At 44.0% G+C, this 19,959-nt stretch overlaps 1 protein-coding gene across 5 annotated transcripts in view; it reads left to right on the forward strand.

Annotated features, from left to right (window-relative positions):
* The window catches only part of LOC146394562 (uncharacterized), a 965,202-nt gene that overhangs the window by 823,103 nt on the left and 122,140 nt on the right, over positions 1–19,959 (forward strand). For 4 of the 5 annotated variants that reach the window (XR_014835332.1, XR_014835331.1, XR_014835333.1 and 1 more), the window contains one exon: positions 16,692–16,758. The exons of the other annotated variant lie outside the window; for it this stretch is intronic. The gene's annotated coding sequence lies outside the window, so the exon portion shown is untranslated. The remainder of the gene's footprint in view (positions 1–16,691; positions 16,759–19,959) is intronic. 5 annotated transcript variants of the gene reach the window in all.

Raw genomic sequence — 19,959 nt, forward strand, 5'->3', positions numbered from 1 at the left:
AGATGATAATAATTACAGTTCAGGTGAATAGAATGTGCAGACAAGGTAAGCAGCCCCTTTATAAGGGACTTGAGCCAGAAATATTCCTTTCTGCACATGTTGCAATTCACACTGGTAACCCCGAGTGTGCAGATACTGGTCATGGAAATCAAGCCCTGAAAAATTTAACAAATACCAAAATTTTATACTTAAAATTCTATTCTTGTTCTTGGGAGTAATTAGCCTTTACCCAGTCAGAGACTATCAAGTAATTTTTCTTCATATAGTTACTCATCATTTATGGCGAGGATATTTTACTGTATTGGAAAATATCCTAGTGGGGAAAAGGTTAACTTTTTTTATGAGACTATGCCTTTAGGGTCAAATGACTGATAATATTCAGTCTTGCTTTCAAAAATAGGTAATAACTAAAAGTCAGTTTTGAGGAAATATTCCTTAAAAAACAGGCTGAGGGGTTCCCTGTCGTGGCTCAGTGGTTAACGAATCTGACTAGGAACCATGAGGTTGCGAGTTCGATTCCTGGCCTTGCTCAGTGGGTTAAGGATCCATGTTGCTATGAGCTGCAGATGTGGCTCGGATCCCGTGTTGCTGTGGCTTTGGCGTAGGTCAGTGGCTGCAGTTCCGACTTGACCCCTAGCCTGGGAACCTCCATATGCCACGGGAGCGGCCCTAGGAAAGGCAAAAAAAAAAAAAAAAAAGACAAAAACAAACAAAAAACACAGGCTGATAATGACTTTACAAATACTTGGCATGAATCACTGGAAAGCAGTGATTGAAAATACTTCTTCTAGGAGTTCCCGTCGTGGCGCAGCGGAAACGAATCTAATAACCATGAGGATACGGGTTCGATCCCTGGCCTTGCTCAGTGGGTTAAGGATCTGGTGTTGCTGTGGGCTATGGTGTAGGTCGCAGACGTGGCTCCAATCTTGCATTTCTGTGGCTGTGGTGTAGGCTGGCAGTTACCGCCATATGTGGCAGGTACAGCCCTAAAAATACAAAAAAAAAGATATCTTTTGTAATTTTCCTCCCACTTTCCCCTCCCTCCCCACCCCATCCATAGATAGGAGATTCCATGAACCATACCAAGCAACTATTTCTTAGGTTTCAATCACCTGAGCTCCTAGAATTCTCCATTAAGTCAAACAACATCTGGTATCTCTACATTTGAGAGACTTAATATCCTCCTTATCTGCTTTCGAATTGCATATTCTTGGAGCAGAAAAAAAGGCCCATCGTACTTTTGCGTTGTGTTTAAGATTGAATTCTAGGAGTTCCCATTGTGGTGCAGTGGAAATGAATCCGACTGGTATCCACAAGGATGCAGGTTCCATCCCTGGCCTCTCTCAGTGGGCCAGGGATCTGGTGTTGCCGTGAGCTGTGGTGTAGGTCGCAGACACGGCTCGGATCTGGTGTGGCTATGGCTGTGGTGTCGGCCGGCAGCTGCAGTTCCCATTCACCCCTTAGCCCCAGAACTTCCATATCCTGTGGGTGCAGCCGTAAAAAAAACAAAAAGAAAGAAAGAAAGAAAGAAATGAGGAAACCAAGCTGTAGCATAGATAGATTGATTGTCAAAAGTCACAGTTAGTGACTGATGAGGCCGGGACTCAGACCCAGGTAGTCTGGTTCCAGAAGCCAGACTCTTATCCACTCCACCCCCACTGCCTTTCTAATAATAAGAGAATATTAGTTACAGCATTAGGAGATAATTATTCCCACCTAGAAATCAAGTTTAATTGCCAGGATCCCTTGTAATATGTGAAGGACAGTGTCCTTCCCACCCAAACTAAGAGGGGAATTAGTCAGTGTTCATAAAGTTGCTCATTCCCAGCCATGTTACAGCAAAGTCCACATTTTGACAGGGGAAGTGAAAAATAAGACAGTATTTTGGAAAAAGAGGAAGCGATTTGTTTATGGGAAGGTCAAAAAGCGGGCTGTGTCACAATTTATTACAAGTGTCAGCTATTTCTAAAACCACTGCCCCCAACTGAATTTTTTGTTTGTTTGTTTGCTTGCTTTTTAGGGCTGCACCCGTGGCCTATGGAGGTTCCCAGGCTAGGGGTCGAATCGGAGCTGCAGCTGCCGGCCTACACCACAGCCACAGCCACTCCAGATCTGAGCCACGTCTGCAACCTACCCCACAGCTCGTGGCAACGCCAGATCCTTAACCCACTGAGCGAGGCCAGGGATCGAACCCGCAACCTCAGGGTTCCTAGCTGGATTCGTTTTGTTGGATTGGATTTGTTTCCGCTGCGCCATGACGGGAACTCTCCAACTTCATTTTTTATTACTGACTTTTTCATAGCTGTAATTCATCCCATTAGCCCACATGTCCTAGTATTAGAGCAATACCTTTAAAATGGCAATCAGACAGCAAAAGCCTTGACTGTACCTCTCACGAAATCCTCAGCACTAAGTTCCTCTCCCTGGATTTTGTGTTAAGTGAAAATTTGTACAAAATATCCATTTGGATATTGCCTTGTATTTATTCCATACTTTGTTCCCCTGAAAGATATGGGGGTATGGTATTTTCTCAACAAAGTCCATAAACAAACCGCTTTTCAAAAAAACCTATATTTCTGTAACCTCCCAATAGATGATGTACTAACCAAATACGCTACCTATTAGAATTCATATTGGACATCACATTCATCTTCGAGCTGCAGTCTTTCCCCATTTTTCTTTGTCAAAGACTTCTGGAAATGTTATGCTAAAAATACCAGACTTTTAATGTGAGTAACAGGTTAACAAAGTGAAAGTTGCTATAGAAACCGAATACACACTTCAGAAAATGGAACGTCAAGGAGAAATGATATTTATCGGCTGCAGTAAATTGGTAAAGGCTTATCAATAGGTCTTCCCCTCGTCTGTTTCAGATGGCTGGGTAGCTGCTAATAGCAATCTTTCCCAGGATTTTCCTGAGTTTTAAGAATGTGTGCAATCAAGAATGTTCAGGAAGAAAAAAAGATGGCTGCTTGATGGCTTCCTGCACTCTCTCAGCATAAGCAAACCTGGTTCTATTAAGGCAGGGCCCTCATGTCTCCTTAACACTGTGTTATTTTGATGTCTTAACCATTAGCAGTTTCAGAGTTGTCAGAATTATTCATGTCAACAGTGGGGAACTCCAGAATCTCTGAGCATTATCATTTGCATGGTGTGTGGTACGTTTGGTTTGCTCTGAGTCATAAGCTGGCGGTGCACTTAGGCAAAGCTTTAATAATTGGATAGCTACTGTTTGACTGCATTATTAAGGAATATTTTATTTATGATCACTTTCCAACTGCAACTTTTGACTGAATGTAGCCCTGATTTGACTATGTTCTGTTAAAGAGGAACAAACAGCAATTTTTATACCGCATGCACCACTCTGCTTTTACAGCCTGCATTTTTCCTGCGGTAAATCCAGACACTTGACAAGCATTAAGGATACATAAGAAGACTTGCTTCCAAAGCCTCCTCTCTCCAGAGTTCAAGCTGTGCTATAAAACAAGGGACCGCAGAAAACATACATTCAGGCTCAGCTCTCTAAAAGCCAAACCTCTCCGCTGTAAATAAGTTATTTCTGGTAGGAGAGTCATAGACTGTGTTGAATGTGTTGCTCCCTTTGATCCCAGTGGCCATTGCTTCTGTCTTGTTTGTCTTCACAGTCCAATTTGCCCTCTCTCTCAGCTCATTAATAACAGAGCCTCCGGTAAATGCACCGGCCTTAAATGAGCGAACCATATTGCAGTTGCTAGGGCCCAGCTGGCTTCTGCACTGTGGTTATGTAAGGCTTGAACTAGGTAGGTTTTTCCCTCCCCTCAGACATCTGGAAAGCTTTTCTCCGAGGAATTTTGAGAGGCTTCTGATGAGCACTGCTCTGGAGTTCACTGAGGTCGCCCTGAGACTTCCTCATTCTCGTGCTGTCTCCCGGCACCTGGCTCCTCCCGTAAGAAAGGGCAGTGATGGTAACGAATGGGGCTGTTTCGGTTAGACGCATGGAGGATCGGCGAATAGGCTAAGACTTAATTGCTTTCCTACCCGAGACTGCAATGTCCTCCAAGATATGGGAATGGCTCTCTGGAGAAAAAGGAACCAAGGTAGAGCAGGGTGATTTTCCATTGCGGAATTCGGGACTGAACATCATACAAACGGCCTTTCTTTCTTCTCTTGAGCCCCAAAGAGTGACCCTGACAGTAGAAAAAGGTCGCGCTGAGGAGCGACAATACCCAATGAAGGTTGGGCTACACTGGAGCCCGGGGAACTGTCTATAGCGCCTTGACTCTATGCTGGGCATTGTGCCTTATCTCATGCTTTCGCTCATTCCATTTCTACAATAGCCCTGTGAAGGGAGAATTATTCTTATAATGGTTAATCAATTCTTTTTCAGCCCAGTCCTTTTGAATGCTGGTTCTCTTTCTTGTTGAACACAGAAAGAAGTCAGAACTACTGAATTTCCTCATTCCTTCTGCCATTTTTTAATGCTACATCTTCCTCGGGCAGGGATCCCAGTTTTTTTCTTCTTCATAATGTTGCTCTAAAAATAATCATTTTAAACCTCTCTTTTTTATGCCATTTATCTTTCAGCTGAATTCCAGAGTCAGTATGGCATGGTGCAGGGGGAGGTCAGCACATTTTATCTATAAAGAGTCAGATAGTAAATACTTTAGGTTTTGCGGGCTACATGGTCTGTCTCAATGGCTCAGCTCTTCTGTTGTCATATGCAAAAGCAGCGTAGACAATACATAAAGGAAGGAGCATGGCTGTGTTCCAATAAAACTTAATTTTCAGAAATAAGAGGCCTGCCTATAAGCCTTAGTTTGCTGATCCCCAGATTAAAGAAAAAAAAAAGATGGCAGGAAATGGGGGGAGGCAAAGAAAAAGGATAGTCTCAAATAATTAATTTCTAGAACCATGTATTTTTTTTAATTTTTTAATTTTATTTTTATTTCTTTATCTTTTCTTTTTACAGCCGCACTTGCAGCATATGGAAGTTCCTGGGCTAGGGGTCAGGTCAGAGCTGCAGCTCCCGGGCTACACCACAGCCACAGCAATGCTAGATCTGAGCCGCATCTGTGACCTACACCAAAGCTTGCAGCAATGCAGGATGCTTAACCCACTGAGCAAGGCCAGGGATTGAACTGGAATCCCTATGTATACTAGTTGAGTTCTTAACCTGCTGAGCCACAACAGGAACTCCCTCTTGGACCATGTTATTAGCTGTGTGGCCTTGGGCAAGTTACTTTATTTCTTTGAAGCTTAGTTGCCTTATCTGTAAAACAAGGGTGATAGCTTCCTCATGAGATTATTGTGAAGATTCAAAGGGAGAAACATGTACACCTGGACTTTTCCCCTCTTTCAGTTTGGTTTACACTGTTTAATGGTTTACAACATTCCAGGCACTTGTTTAAGTCTTGAGGATGCAACCACAAGACAAGGCACTCGTTTCCCACACTCCCTCCTAGGAATTGAAAGAGCACCAATCCTGCCTCAGAGGATAAAGGAAGGCTTCCGATAGGAGGCATTGAGGTCCATCTTGGAGGATGAGTGGAATATTTTAGGTGGAGAAACAAGAGAAGGACATTCCAAGTAGAGATAACAGCCGGAGCAAAGAGATAAAAGCTTTGGAGAGTTGCATTGTATTTCAGGGAACTGTGAAAAAAAGTCCAGTATAGCTCAAGAACATGAAGATGCATGGTAAGGTACACACTAATAGAGCCTAATACCCATTCTTCCTTCTAATACCCATTCTTCCTTCTTCCTTACTCATAGGTCCATGATTTTATCCAGGGTAGAGAATATACCCAGCTAAAAATACTCAATCTCTCAGTCTCTCTTGTAGCCAGAGGTGGCCGTGTAACACAGTTCTTACCAATGAGATGTGGGTAGAATCTCTGGGAAAGGCTTCTTTTTCTTTTTTCTTTTTATGGCCCCACCTTTGATATATGCAAGTTCCAAGGCTAGGGGTTGAATTGCAGCTATAGCTGCCGGCCTACACCACAGCCACAGCAACGCAGCATCAGAGCCTCATCTGTGACCTACACCACAGCTCATGGCAACACTGGATCCCTAACCCACTGAGCGAGGCCAGGGATTGAACCCACATCCTCATGGATACTAGTCAGGTTCATTACCACTAAGCTAGAATGGGAACTCTCAAGGCTTCTTTTTCTGAATAAATAGAATACAACTGTGTAGGAAAAGGTTTTCTTGTGATCCAGAAAGTAGATGTAATGCTTGGAGATTCAGCAACCCTCTTGCAGTCATGAAGACAAAAGACATATATTGACAGAGCAGAAAGACAAAAGAAGCCACTGTTCCCTGTGACACTGCTGAGCCACTACACCAGCCCAGAGACCTATTTCCAGACTTCTGCTACATGAGAAAAAAGTAGTCCTATTACTGAAGCCACTACAAATTGTTTTCCATTATTCACAAATGAACCAAAAGGTAAATGATACACAGTGGCGCTGAAAGTGGTAGGAAAGATGCTGAAAGGGTAGATTAGTTTCAAATTACAAAGAGTGCCAAATGCTGTACTCTGGTGTTTAGACTATCCTATAGGCAAGAGAGAAATAGCAAAGGGTTTTAAGCAACGAGAGGTCTAAAATGATGTATTCAATAGTAGACAGTGAAGAGCCAAGTACATGCCAAGGACTGTGGGAACTACCCAGACAAAAAAACCAAAGCGTTTCCTGGTGGCCTAGAGGGTTAAGGATCTGGCATTGTCACTGTTGTGCCTCAGATCGCTGCTGTGGCACAGGTTCAATCCCTAGCCTAGGCACTTCCATTTGTAGAAAACAGATGGTTCTGCTAAAGCATAGTCAGAGTGTCCTACCTTAGGTATGTTGCTGCTCTTGGGAGCAGTAATGAAAGGGCTCAGGAGTTCCCCTTGTGACTCAGGGGACATGAACCTGACAAGTATCCATGAGGATGCAGGTTCGATCCCTAGCCTCACTCAGTGGGTTAAGGATCTGGCATTGCCATGAGCTGTGGTGTAGGTCACAGATACAGCTTGGATGCCGTGTTGCTGTGGCTGTGGTGTAGGCCAGCAGCTGTAGCTCTGATTCAATCCCTAGCCTGGGAACTTCCGTATGCTGTGGGTGCCACCCTAAAAAGCAAAAAAAAAAAAAAAAAGGTGTTCTTGATATGGTGTATAAAATGGATTAAAAAGGAGCAAGAGTGAAGTGGTGTAGACCAGATAGCATTTGGTGCATTAGTCTAGGTGAGAGATGATGGAGGGATGATGGTGGCCTCGTAGAATCTGGTGACTGTGGGGATGGAGAGATGTGAATGCTTGAGAGACACCAGCACAATGTGCTATATTTATTATTGGAAGCTGGAGGTGAAGGAGAAGAAGGAATAAAGAATGTCTGTCTCTGAGCTGAGCTTCTGGGTAAAGTGATACCAATTACTGAGGTGGGGAAGACGGTGGGAGGAGAGAACATTTTGGATGGGAAACAAATTGTTCTGTTTTAGACATGTTAAGTTTGAGAGACCTATAAGACATCCGAGTGGAAACATCAAGTAGTCTGTGTGGGATGTGCGAGTCTGAGAGGCAGAGAATTCCTCTGGCTGGAGATAAAATTATGACTCATCAGCAAAATGATGAGATTTAATCCAAGGGAATAGATGAGCTCACCTTGGAATAGAGAAGATATGAGGTCTTCTTGGTAATGGTAGGTGCAGAATGGATTGGACAGAACAGATCAGGGACAGGGAAATCAGCTCAGACGTTTCTGGTTTGGAGTTTCCCCTGTGGCATGGCGTGTTAAGGATCTGCCTGCAGCGGTTCTGGTGGCTGCAGAGGTGCAGGTTCGATCCCTGGACTGGCGAAGCGGGTTAAGGATCTGGTGTTGCGGCAGCTGCAGCTCAGATTCAACCCCTGGCCCAGGAACTTCCATAGGCCGTGGGTACAGCCATTAAAAAAGAAAATTGCTGGAGTTCCCATCATGGCTCGATGGTCAACGAACCCAACTAGTATTCATGAGGATGTAAGTTTGATCCCTGGCCTCACTCTGTGGGTTAAGGATGCAGTGTTGCCGTGATCTGTGGTCGCAGATGTGGCTCGGATCCCTCGTTGCTGTGGCTGTGGTGTAGGCTGGCGGCTGCAGCTCCGATTTGACCTCTAGCCTGGGAACCTCCATATGCCTTGGATGAGGCCCTAAAAAGACAAAATAAATAAATAAATAAAGCTGTGGATTAATTTTTTGAGAAGTAATGGAGGACTGACCTAAAGCAAGAACAAAGGGAAGAGAGGAAAAAGATTGGATTTAAGAGAGAGTTTACAGGAAGAATCTATAGAACTTGAATGCTGATTGGGTTGCAAGGGCGAGAAAGAAGCCAAAGATAGCGCTGAGATTCCTCTCTGCTTGATGGACTGTATCCTGATGCTCTCAATCAGTGTATGATAAGCAGAAGGAGAAGAGTGCGGGGATGAGATAACAAGTTTGACGTGGGTGCTACCAGGGCAAACATCAGATGGGCTTAATGCCTGGGACTGCCAAGTGATGCTTTTGAAAAATTGCCCTCTCTTCCCCAAAACCCAAAACAAATGCTCAGGAATGGTCTGTAACTGTGTTGAAGCTGATGGGAAGATAGACAGTGTCCAGAATAATCAAGTGGGCCATGGGGGACTTTTAGAAGACTGGCAAGGGAACTTATCTTGTGCCTAGTACAATCCTTGGTCCATGTTGCTGTGTCATCCATGATTGAATATCCCAATAGGCAACTTTGGTGAGCCAAAAATCTTACCTTCACCCAGGGGTATACTGAGGATCTTCTACTTCATTCAGCCCTATCCACAGAAGCTTTACATTTCTATATTTTTTTCTTTTTAGGGCTGATCCTGCAGTATATGGAAGTTCCCAGGCTAGGAGTAGAATCAGAGCTGCAGCTGCCAGCCGACGCCACAGTTTGCAGTAATGCCTGATCCTTGACCCACTGAGCGAAGCTGGGGATCGAACCCGCATCCTCATGGATATTAGTCAGGTTCTTAACTCATCTTTACAATTCTAGATGTAGCCATTGCTGTCTTTCTGTGGATCATATCACTGGTTCACTATTCAATGGAATTGCTGCAAAGTCCTAGTGTTCTGATATCTGAGTTGATTAGAAGTAGAGAAACCACAAAAGCGTTTTTGTTTGTTTTGGTTTTTGGGTTTTTTTTGGTTTTGTGCTGTTTGTTTGTTTGATTGTCTTTTTTGCCACACCCAGTGCAAGGAGGAGGTTCCTGGGCCAGGGATAGAAACCACGCCACAATAGCAACCTGAGCCACAGCAGTGACAATGCCAGATCCTTAAGCCATGTGCCACCAGGGAACTCCCACCACAAAGGTGTTAATACCGGGAGTTCCCGCCATGGCTCAGTGGTTAATGAACCCGACTGGTATCCATGAGGACGCAGGTTCAATCCCTGGCCTTGCTCAGTGGGTTATGGAGCTGGCATTGCTGTGAGCTGTGGTGTAGATAGATCACAGATGTGGCTCGGATCCTGAATTGCCGTGGCTGTGGCATAGGCCAGTGGCTACAGCTCCAATTTAACCCCTAGGCTGGGAATCTCTATATGCCCCAGGTACAGCCCTAAAAAGAATAAAAAAAAAAAGCGTCGATACCAGGATTCTAAGCTATCAAGTGGATCATCTTTGTTGCAAAAAAAAAAAAAAATGTAGCTGGGAAGAAAGGAGGAAGTCTTTGTCAAGTATTCCTGTCGTCTCCCTGATTCCATACCATTTGGCATCTTGGATTGAATATTGGAAGTGGTCACAGTTAAAATTTCTTGGCTGCTTCTGTTACTACAAACCAAAGGGTAAAAGATACCTGAGGTATTATAGCAGAAAATGAAATGACAAAATCCAGTCTGGGTCGTAATGAAAATTGAGACCAAAGCTGTTTCTCAGCCGAAATTGGATACTTCTGGCATTTCAGATTCGAAACAGGGGAGGTGGGAGAGAAATGAAGCAGAGAAAATTCTTTGCCTTTTATTTTAGATTTTGTTGGAAGCAGCAGATTTTGAGAAGAATAAGAATTTAGGAAAGAAGAGGTTTGAAATGTGGGAGGAAGTGGTATTGATGATGGTAGCGTTGAATAAAGCTCAGTCTCCACTGACCTTACCTGAAAAAGTGGATACAGAATACCTGGGCCCTCACTGCAGGTTTAATTCTGAATAATTATGCTTTAAATTGTGTGAATTAATCTCTCCTTCACTGTCCGCTCTGACCTTGGGGCTCTGCAATTTGTGCAGACGAATGGAGGTTTTTCAGCTGTGTTCCGAGATAGCTGCTCAAAAATAATTTTCTCATTGGACCAGACACTCTTCAAGTGGAAATCACAAGTGTCTGGATGAGGTATAAAACATCCATTGATTAAAGTGTACAAGAAGCAATTTCTTTTTGAAAGATAAATGTTTGGTTGCATAGAAGCTGGCCAGGAGGTGCTTGTTTAAATATGATTGAAAAATAGATAGTTACATGTCATCATTTCCAAGATAACCCCCAGTTACTGAGTCTACTAATTGAAATGGTATTGTGAGGATGCAACCAAAATGGTAAATAACTGACTTTATAATTATAAACATACGGCGTTCCCATTGTGGCTCATCAGAAATGAACCTGACCAAAAAAAAAAAAAAAAAAAAAGCAAAAAGAAATAAAAAATAAATAAGAAATGAACCTGACTAGTATCCATGAGGATGTGGGTTCGATCCCTGGCCTCACTCAGTGGGTCAGGGATCCGGTGTTGCCGTGAGCTGTGGTGTAGGTGGCAGATGTGGCTCAGATCCCATGTTGCTGTGGCTGTGGTGTAGGCCAGTGGCTACAGCTCCAGTTTGACTCCTAGCTTGGGAATCTCCATATGCTGCAGGCATAGCCCTGAAAAGACAAAAGACAATAAATAAATAAATAAATAAATAAATAAATAAATAAATAAATAAAGTGTCAGTTCCTAGGAATCACGTGGCTAAGAGTCATCTGGGGCACTTGAAGGTCATTTAACAGTATGTGTAGGTGGGTGCTGTTAACAAGGATGCAGAGGGTCCCCGAAAAGGCAAGGGTCTCTCAGTGGCCGGCCTCTTGGGCTAGGTAGTTCTTTGTTGCGGGGGTGGTCCTGCGTGTTGTAGGATGTTGTAGGATTTAGCAGCATCCCTGGTCTCTACTCATTTGATGCCAGTAGCATCTCCCTCCCCCCACGTGGTAACCACCAGAAACGTCTCCAGACACTTCCAATGCTGAGAACCACTAGCCCAAAGAGATGGCTGGTGGTGGCCTAATAAAGACAATTCTTGCCTCAAATTAAAGTGATAATCATTCTTGCAGTCAACGAAAACACTAAATAAAGGCACGCATCTATGGTAATGCTGAAAAGGAAGATGCAAGATAATATGCCATGGAAAAAGTCAAGTCATTGTGAGTCAGTTGATGGATACTCAGTTTCTCACAAAAATGGGAAATCTTGGAGTTCCCTGGTGGCACAAGGGGTTAAGGATCTGGTGTTGTCACTGCAGCGGCTCAGGTTGCCCCTGTGGCTCAGGTTTGATTCCTGGCCTGAGAACTTCTGCCTGCCTCGGGTGCAGCCAAAAAAAATAAAAAGGGAGATCTTAACAAATTGTGCAATTAAAGAAAACATTAACAATCAATTAATTGCTTAATTGTGCAAGGTCATCCTCTCACTGGCTAGCTCAAGAAATTATTGTTGGAGTTCCCGTCGTGGTGCAGCGGAAATGAATCTGACGAGGAACCACGAGGTTGCGGGTTCGATCCCTGGCCTTACTCAGGGGTTAAGGATCCAGCATTGCCATGAGCTGTGGTGTAGGTCAAAGACGCGGCTCGGATCCTGCATTGCTGTGACTGTGGTGTAGGCTGGCAGCTGGGAGCCCTAGCCCGGGAACCTCCATATGCCGCGGGTGCAGCCCTAAAAAGCAAAAAAAAAAAAAAAAAAAAGTAAAAGAAAGAGATTATTGCTCTCTACCTAAAATGTCAAACATCTACATACGCACACTTATCAGTGTGATTTGAGATTTGATATTGCAAAAATATATCTTAGTTCACACTTGGAAATGGAGTAATAGCATACTGTAAAAATATTAAAACTTAGGTCAGGGTATTGATTCAAGGGTATAACTCAAGAGGATTTTCTTGGGAAACTGACGTTTTCTTTTTCAGATCTTTGTGGTAAAACACGTGTGCTCTGGTATTTTTTAGAGAATTTATGTACACCTGGGGGCAGCCAGACTTTCAAACGTCAAGCAGTGGGTGGCCAGGAGGGTGTAACCTGGTCAAGGAGGGCTTCACGTGCCACCCCTCCTGGGTTCCATGTTTTCGTGGGGAACTCTGGGAGACCCGCGATGTTCTCCATCCAGTGGGGAGCAAGCCATGTGTGAGCCTCCGCTTTCTATGGGCATCTCCATAAGTTTTCATGTCTTTTCCACTGAAGAAGCTTTATATCTTCTGTAACAGTGTCTGTTGGTGTCTGTCAATCACATCACTGTCCTGTTGGGAGGACTAAGTGACTACTTGGGAATTTTCTAGGCCTTTTTTTCCATCCCGCCGTGTTGTGTGTTAGGCATTATGAATCAGAGAAGTGAAACTTGAACTGGCACCTGTGACCCCTATTTCCCTTTAGGGTTTTCTTCTCCTCTTTTATCTTTTGGGTGCATCAGAAGACCTCTGTGTAGTTACATTGCTCTCTTGATTCTTCCTCTTTTTTTTTTCCTTTTTGCCACTGCATGCAGTGACTTGATGTGGGATCCCAGTTCTCAGATGAGTGATTGAATCTGGGCTGCAGAGGTGAAAGTGCCGAATCCTAACTACTAGACCACCAGGGAACTCCCTTCCTCGTCTTTTTTATTCCTCTTTCATCTAATTTCTTATTTCCTTCTAAGAATTTATAGACTCTCTCATCCCTCTTGAAAACCTTTTGGAAACCCTGATCATGAAATTATAAGCACATTCTAAATGACTTTTGAAGAATATGATTTTTCTAAAGTCATGACACCTTTGTTTCTGTTGCCAGCATCCCAAGAAGATCACTTTCTTCCCAAGTTCATGTCAACCTCATTTTAAGGATGCTCGTGTTCTTGTTGGTGAGAATGAAGCCCAGAGTAAGAGTTCAGCTTGATAATTTCCTCTACATGCAGATATGACATTGTCAGGAAGAAAAGTAAAAAATGTGTCAAATACTTAGTAGACTGAGACTTCCCAGAGATGTAATTTTCTTGCCCATAAACCAGATATGATAACAGTATTAGAAAAGCATATCTATTTGTGATGTTGTAATTGCTGAAATGCTTGTTATTCTCTTTTTTCTTTTCTTGTTTTTGCTTTTTAGGGCCACACCCAAGGCCTATGAAGTTTCCCAGGCTAGGGGCTGAATCGGAGCTACAGCTGCCGGCCTACACCACAGCCATGGCAGCACAGGATCTGGGCCACACCTATCACCTACACCACAGCTCACACAACGCCAGATCCTTAGCCCACTAAGTGAGGCGAGGGATCCAACCCGCAACCTCGTGGTTCCTAGTCAGGTTCGTTTCCACTGTGCCATGATGGAAACTCCTTGTTATTCTCTTTTAAACTTTTGGTTTTTAGGGCCGCACCCGTGGCATATGGAGGTTCCCAGGCTAGGGGTCAAATCAGAGCTATAGCTGTCAGCCTACACCACAGTCACAACAATGCCAGATCCCCAACCCACTGAGCGAGGCCAAGGATCGAACCCACATCCTCATGGATACTAGTCAGATGGTTTCCACTGTGCCACAATGGGAACTCCACTTTCCCTTTTAAACTTTTATATTGACATAATTTCCAACCTACAGGGAAGTGGTGAGATGAGGAGATAGATGCCCCGGATGTTAATATTTTACCACACTTGCTCTATTCATGCAAACACAGGTTTTTTTCATTTTTAAAAATAAATTTTATTGGAGTATAGGTCACCTACAGTGTTGTATTTCAGGTGTACAGCAAAGTGAATCAGCCATACATATACATTTACATACATTTTTTTCAGATTCTATCCCTATACAGGCTATCACAGAATCCATTTCCCCCAGCGTATAATAGATCCTTGTGACTGAGCAATACACTGGACATAGGAGTGTGTGTTTGCCAATCCCATCCTCCAAATCCATCCCTCCCCCCAGTGTTTCCCCTTTGATAACCATAAGTTTGGTTTTCAAATCTTTGAGTCTGTTTCTGTTTTGTGAGTAAGTTTGCTGTATCATTTTTATTAGATTCCACATATTAGTGATCTCATGATATTTGTCTTTGTCTGATTTACTTCATTTAATATGATAATCTCTAGGTCTATCCATGTTGCTGTAAATGGCATTATTTTGTTCTTTTTATGCCAAGTAATAGTCCACTGTATATATTTACCACATCTTCTTATCCAGTCCTCTGTTGATGGGCATTTAGAGGCAAGTACTTGTTTGTTGGCCGTGGCCATGGCATGCAGCAGTTCCCTGGCCAGGGATCAAATGCTCACCACAGTAGCAATGGTGCTGGATCCTTAACCCACTGTGCCAACAGGAAGCTCCTCCATGCAAATACTTTTATTTTTTATTTTTTGTCTTGTTGTCTTTTCAGGGCCGCACCCGCAGCATGTGGAGGTTCCCAGGCTAGGGGTCCAATTGGAGCTGTAACCGATGGCCTATGCCACAGCCACAGCAACGCCAGATCCGAGCCGCGTCTGCCACCTACACCACAGCTCACGGCAACGGCGGATCCTTAACCCACTGAGCGAGGCCAGGGATCAAACCCGAAACCTCATGGTTCCTAGTCAGATTCATTAACCAATGAGCCACGACAGGAACTCCCCATGCAAATACTTTTAAATGAAAGACAAAGGCAGAAACACAAGTCGTTCCTAAGATGTGCAAAAAATGATTCCAAATATTGCCTCTCCCTCCCTTCACACAGTCCTCTGATCAGCTGCACGGCCAGATCTTGGTAGCTTCCTGGAGCTCCTTCCTCTTATATCGCACTGCATGCGTCTGCCTTCCTAACTAAGTCTTATCATCCTGAAGTGCAGCAACTGTATTATTTATCTTTCCATCTTCCACCTGCTCTTCAGTGCCCAGCATGTTATAAAAGTACTCAGTGCCTGTGGAATACATTTTTCCTTTTATAGGGTTGGGTTTGCTGTTGGTTTTGTTGTTCCAGCATTAGTCTGCTTCTGAAAGAGATGTTCTCTTTCATGCACAAGTCTTCCACTAAATATTGACTTTTAGGCACATAAAGCCATAGCAGAGACTCCTAGGTCCAGAATCTATGAGTCCGGTGCTGCAGAATATGCAAGCATGGGAAACAATTCTGATTCAAGAAAGAGCAAAGTATTGACCGTGTTAAAGAAAGCCTTAAAAAAAGGGGTTTGGGAGTTCCCATTGTGGTGCTGTGGAAATAAATGAATCCAACTAGTATCCATGAGGATGCAAGTTCAATCCCTGGCCTTCCTCAATGGGCTGGAGATCCAGTGTTGCCATGAGCTGTGGTGTAGGTTGCAGATGCAGCTTGGATCTGGTGTTGCTGTGGCTGTGGCCTAGGCTGACAGCTGTAGCTCCGACTCGACCCCTAACCTGGGAACCTCCATATGCCACGGGTGCGGCCCTAAAAAAAAAAAAAGTGGTTACAGACCATTCTGTATTTGAACAGAGTAGGATTGCTGGTTAACTAAAAATGAAAGGCTTGGAGCATTCAACAGCAAACTTTATACATGCAAATACTCAAGTATTAAAATGTTGAGGAGTTCCCTGGTGACCTAGTGGCTAAGGATTCGGTGTTGTCACTGCTGTGACTCAGGATCAACCCATGGCCTGGGAATTTCTGCATGCCACAAATAGAAATGACAGAATAAGAGAGAGATATCCATCTACTGTTTTAGTAAACCTTGGTTATAATCGTATCTTCCCATCATATTATAAAAACCTTTTGTACATTTTGGAAAACCCCCACCTCGTGAGTCCTGCCTCCTGCATAAGTCCTGCAGTGTTGAAGTCTGAACTCAAATCCCCAGAATCCTTTGCAGCAAGCATGCTGTCATGTGGCTTAGGCTCAGGAATTTGGAGATAAGCACAAAAGGAGACAGTCTTTTTTTTTTTTTTTGGCTCTTTAGGGCCGCACTCACCACATATGGAGATTCCCAGGCTAGGGGTTGAATCAGAGCTCCAGCTGCCGGCCTACACCACAGCCACAGCAACGCCAGATCCAAGCCGCATGTGCAACCTACACCACAGCTCATGGCAACACCAGATCTTTAACCCACTGAGTGAGGTCAGGGATCGAACCTGCAACCTCATGGTTCCTAGTCAGATTCATTTCCGCTGTGCCACAAAGGGAACTCTGGAAACAATCTTGGTATGAAGTTTATGTCTGTGCCAGTGCAGACAGTAACCATGGCATTTGGTTTTCAAATGGCAGTGAGTTCTAGTGCCGCAAACTTGAGCTCCAGATGCCGAAGCAGCCTTGGGGCTGGCAGCAGCAATGGTTGAGCGGAGTTCAAATCCTTGGCATTTAGTACTTGGCTGGGGCAGCAGAAGTGGTTTTTCCTCAGGCCAGGTCTGGGATATGGTTTTGACCATTTCTCTAGGAAAGAATTATTCGAGCTGACGCCTTTGTCTTTACTGGTAATCTTTTTCACAGTGGAAACCACCAAACTAGATTTTGCTCTTTGCAACTGCCTAATACAATATTCCAAATATCCCTCACTTGGTTCTTATTCTAGGAGGCAAGTAATCAACAATTTTGAAGCTATCAAGAGGTAAGAAGAATAAATACAGCCTTGAAGAAAAGTAAGTACAGAAACTCAAATGGGGAAGAGATCAATTAGGGGGTTGGAATTGACATGTACGCACTACTAGATATAAAATAGATGGGTAACAAGGACCTGCTATAGAGCACAGGGAAATCTACTCAATTCTGTGTAATGACCTATGTGGGAGGGGATTCTGAAAAGGAATGGATATGAGTATATGTATAACTGACTCACTTTGCTGTACACCTGAAGCTGACACAACTTTCTAAGTCAACTATACGCCAATAAAATTTATTTATTTATTTATTTTTGTCTTTTTAGGGCCACACCCATGGCATATGGAAGTTCTCAGGCTAGGGGTGGAATCAGAGCTGCAGCTGTTGGCCTACACCACAGCCACAGCAACACCAGGTCCAAGCCACATCTGTGACCTACACCATAGCTCATGGCGACACCAGATCCTTAACCCAGTGAGCAAGGCCAGGGATTGAACCTGCATCCTCATGGATACTAGTCAGGTTTGTTACTGCTGAGCCACAACAGTAACTCCACAAAATTTATTTTAAAAAAGGGAACTCAGGGAGTTCCCGTCGTGGCACAGCGGAAATGAATCTGACTAGGAACCATGAGGTTGCAGGTTCGATCCGATCCCTGGCCTCGATCAATGGGTTAAGGATCCGGCATTGCTGTGAGCTGTGGTGTAGGCTGGCAGCTGTAGCTCCAATTGGACCCCTAGCCTGGGAGCCTCCATATGCCACAGGGTGTGGCCCTAAAAAAAAAAAAAAAAAAAAGAGAGAGAGAAAGAAAGAAAAGAAAAGAAAAACCTCCAATGGAATAAACACCTTCTTGAGTAGCTCATATTTCCTTTGCCTCCTCGGGCCTGACCCCACATGCACTTTGAACTCATAGCTGGCCTTTCATAGGAGTTCCTCAGAACAGAAGCAACTGTATAACACATGATTGGAAGGAGATATTTTCTCTGAGGATTTCATGGACAGATAAAGGACAGGTCTCATTGTACAAGTAGTTCACAGTGTTCCACTTAGTCATCTCTATTCCTTTACTGAAGTCCTTATCTGGGTGACAGAAAGGGTAGAAGAGGCAGATTCTGATATCAAGAACATAGAAATTTTTTAAAATTTATTTTTATTTATTTATTCTTCTTTTCGACCACACCCGAAGCATACAGAATTTCCCAGGCCAGGGATCGAACCTGTGCCAAAGCAGTGACTCAAGCCGTAGTAGTGGCTTAATTCCTAATCTGTGTCACCAGGGAACTCCAAGCACATAGGAATTTTTAATCTTTTTTTTTTTCATTTTTAAAGTTTTTTTTTTTTCTTGCTTTTTAGGGCCGCATGCGCAGCATACGGAAGTTCCCAGACTAGGGGTCAAATCAGAGCTGTAGCTGCTGGCCTGCACCATAGCCACAGCCACAGCAACGCCAGATCCTTAACCCACTGAGCAAGGCCAGGGATCAAACCCACGTCCTCATGGAGCCTAGTCAGGCTCTTAACCCCATGAACCACAACGGGAACTCCCCATTTAATCATACTTTAAAAGTGGACAATACCTTGAAAATACACTTTCCGTGGACTGGGTACCATATACCTGCACATGCCTTTATCTGGACGATGTGGGCAGATCACTCAAAACTCTGTATCGGTTTTCAGGGGTATTAACTATCTGGAGAGTATTTTTCTTTTATTTCCATTTTCAAAATGAGGATATACACAGGAATAACTGTGGAGACATGATGGAGGAGAAAGCAGTTTTCTTTATCTCCTTTTTCAGCTCATCACGGGGGTGCAGGGTTGGAGTGGTTACATAGATGCATTTAAGTGGCCAGGGCCAGCGCGCTCTCTGAATTCTCCTGGCATTTCTCCCAATTATTTAAATGTTTATGCTAATAGGCTTGCCCTTCACAGGCCTCAGGAAGAGTGGACCCTGGTCCTTTATAAGAGCCACAGAGTGTATCTTTCCCCATAGCCCACTGTCTCTTTGTTTTCATTAGTGACAATTATGTATACATGTATGTGTAACTTGGTCCCCATGCTGTACAGTGGGAAAAAATAAATAAATAAAATAAAATAAAATAGGTTTCTTATTAAAAACAAAAAGAAAAGAAAACAACTGGAATTCCTAGGTGCCCCAGGCAAAGGGATGTCATGCCCTCCCCCCATCACTGTTGCCTGCAGACTTCTAGCTCCTTCGTTCAAGGGATGCTTGTCAAGAGCTGTCCCCATCAGAAGCCTCGGGGCACATTATTTTGAATGATTTCAGTCGAGGAGGCTCTCGGCCAATCAAAAAGCCGCGCTAATATTAGCTTCTTTTCAACCGAATGAGAGCTGTGTAGAATAAAAGTCTCCTCGGATCTCACCACTTCTAGGCTGCTGGCGTCCTCAGCCTGAATGTAGCCGCCATCTGCAGAAAGCGGCATCTATGCTGCAGTCTCTGGAATCTGGCATGAACAAAGGGTTTCACAAATAGTTGCGGTTAATGGTTGGAATTTGTGTTTACAAAAGTTCCTTTCCTGTTTTGCAAACTCGGGCTGGGCTCCGGCTGCAGCATTGCCAAGCTGCTTCCCCTCTGCAGATGTTCTGACGCCGGCTGGCTGTGTTGCTGTCTGCCCCCATTTGTCTCCACCTCCACGACACAAGATGGCCTGGAAATGCCATCTCTCCTCTCCCCCCAACACAGCCCTCTTCCACTCGCAGCTTGCCCACTGCTTCCTTCCACAAACCACAGCTCCCAGGGTGTTGCGCATGGCCCCCTGCGTGGCAGTGATTTCTGCCTCCCAGGCTCTTCACAGCTGGACACTAAAAGCAGTGATGACTAAAGCCATCATTTGTAAAAATCCCGACACCATCTCCCCATGCTTGAGCTTTTTTATTGTCACAGTGGGAGACATGACCACTCTAAAAATTCAGTTGGCCAGCAAGAGAGTCATAGAATAATGCGGGACCCCTTCCTCTCTTTTGTTTCTTTAACATTTAAAGTAATCACTACATGCTTCAAGTTTAATGTCAGGTTTAACCTTTATCACCTGATCCATCATTCTAGTCAAATGTCTGGTCCTCTCTCTGATCCAAGCTCTTGCGAGAGTATCTTCATTGATTATCACATCTGGGGCCTTAAGGATGTGTAGTGGGAGGCGAGGAAACGTTTACTGAAAAGTTGCTCCTGGGTATAGACGCTCTTTTGGTCCGGGTTCTCAGATCTCTGAGAAGTGTGAAGACCA

Source organism: Sus scrofa, chromosome X (assembly GCF_054392235.1).
Source record: "Sus scrofa isolate SSC_HxYL_T2T_F1_AM1 chromosome X, Sscrofa_HxYL_maternal_Yorkshire_Landrace_v2.0, whole genome shotgun sequence".
NCBI lineage: Eukaryota > Metazoa > Chordata > Mammalia > Artiodactyla > Suidae > Sus > Sus scrofa.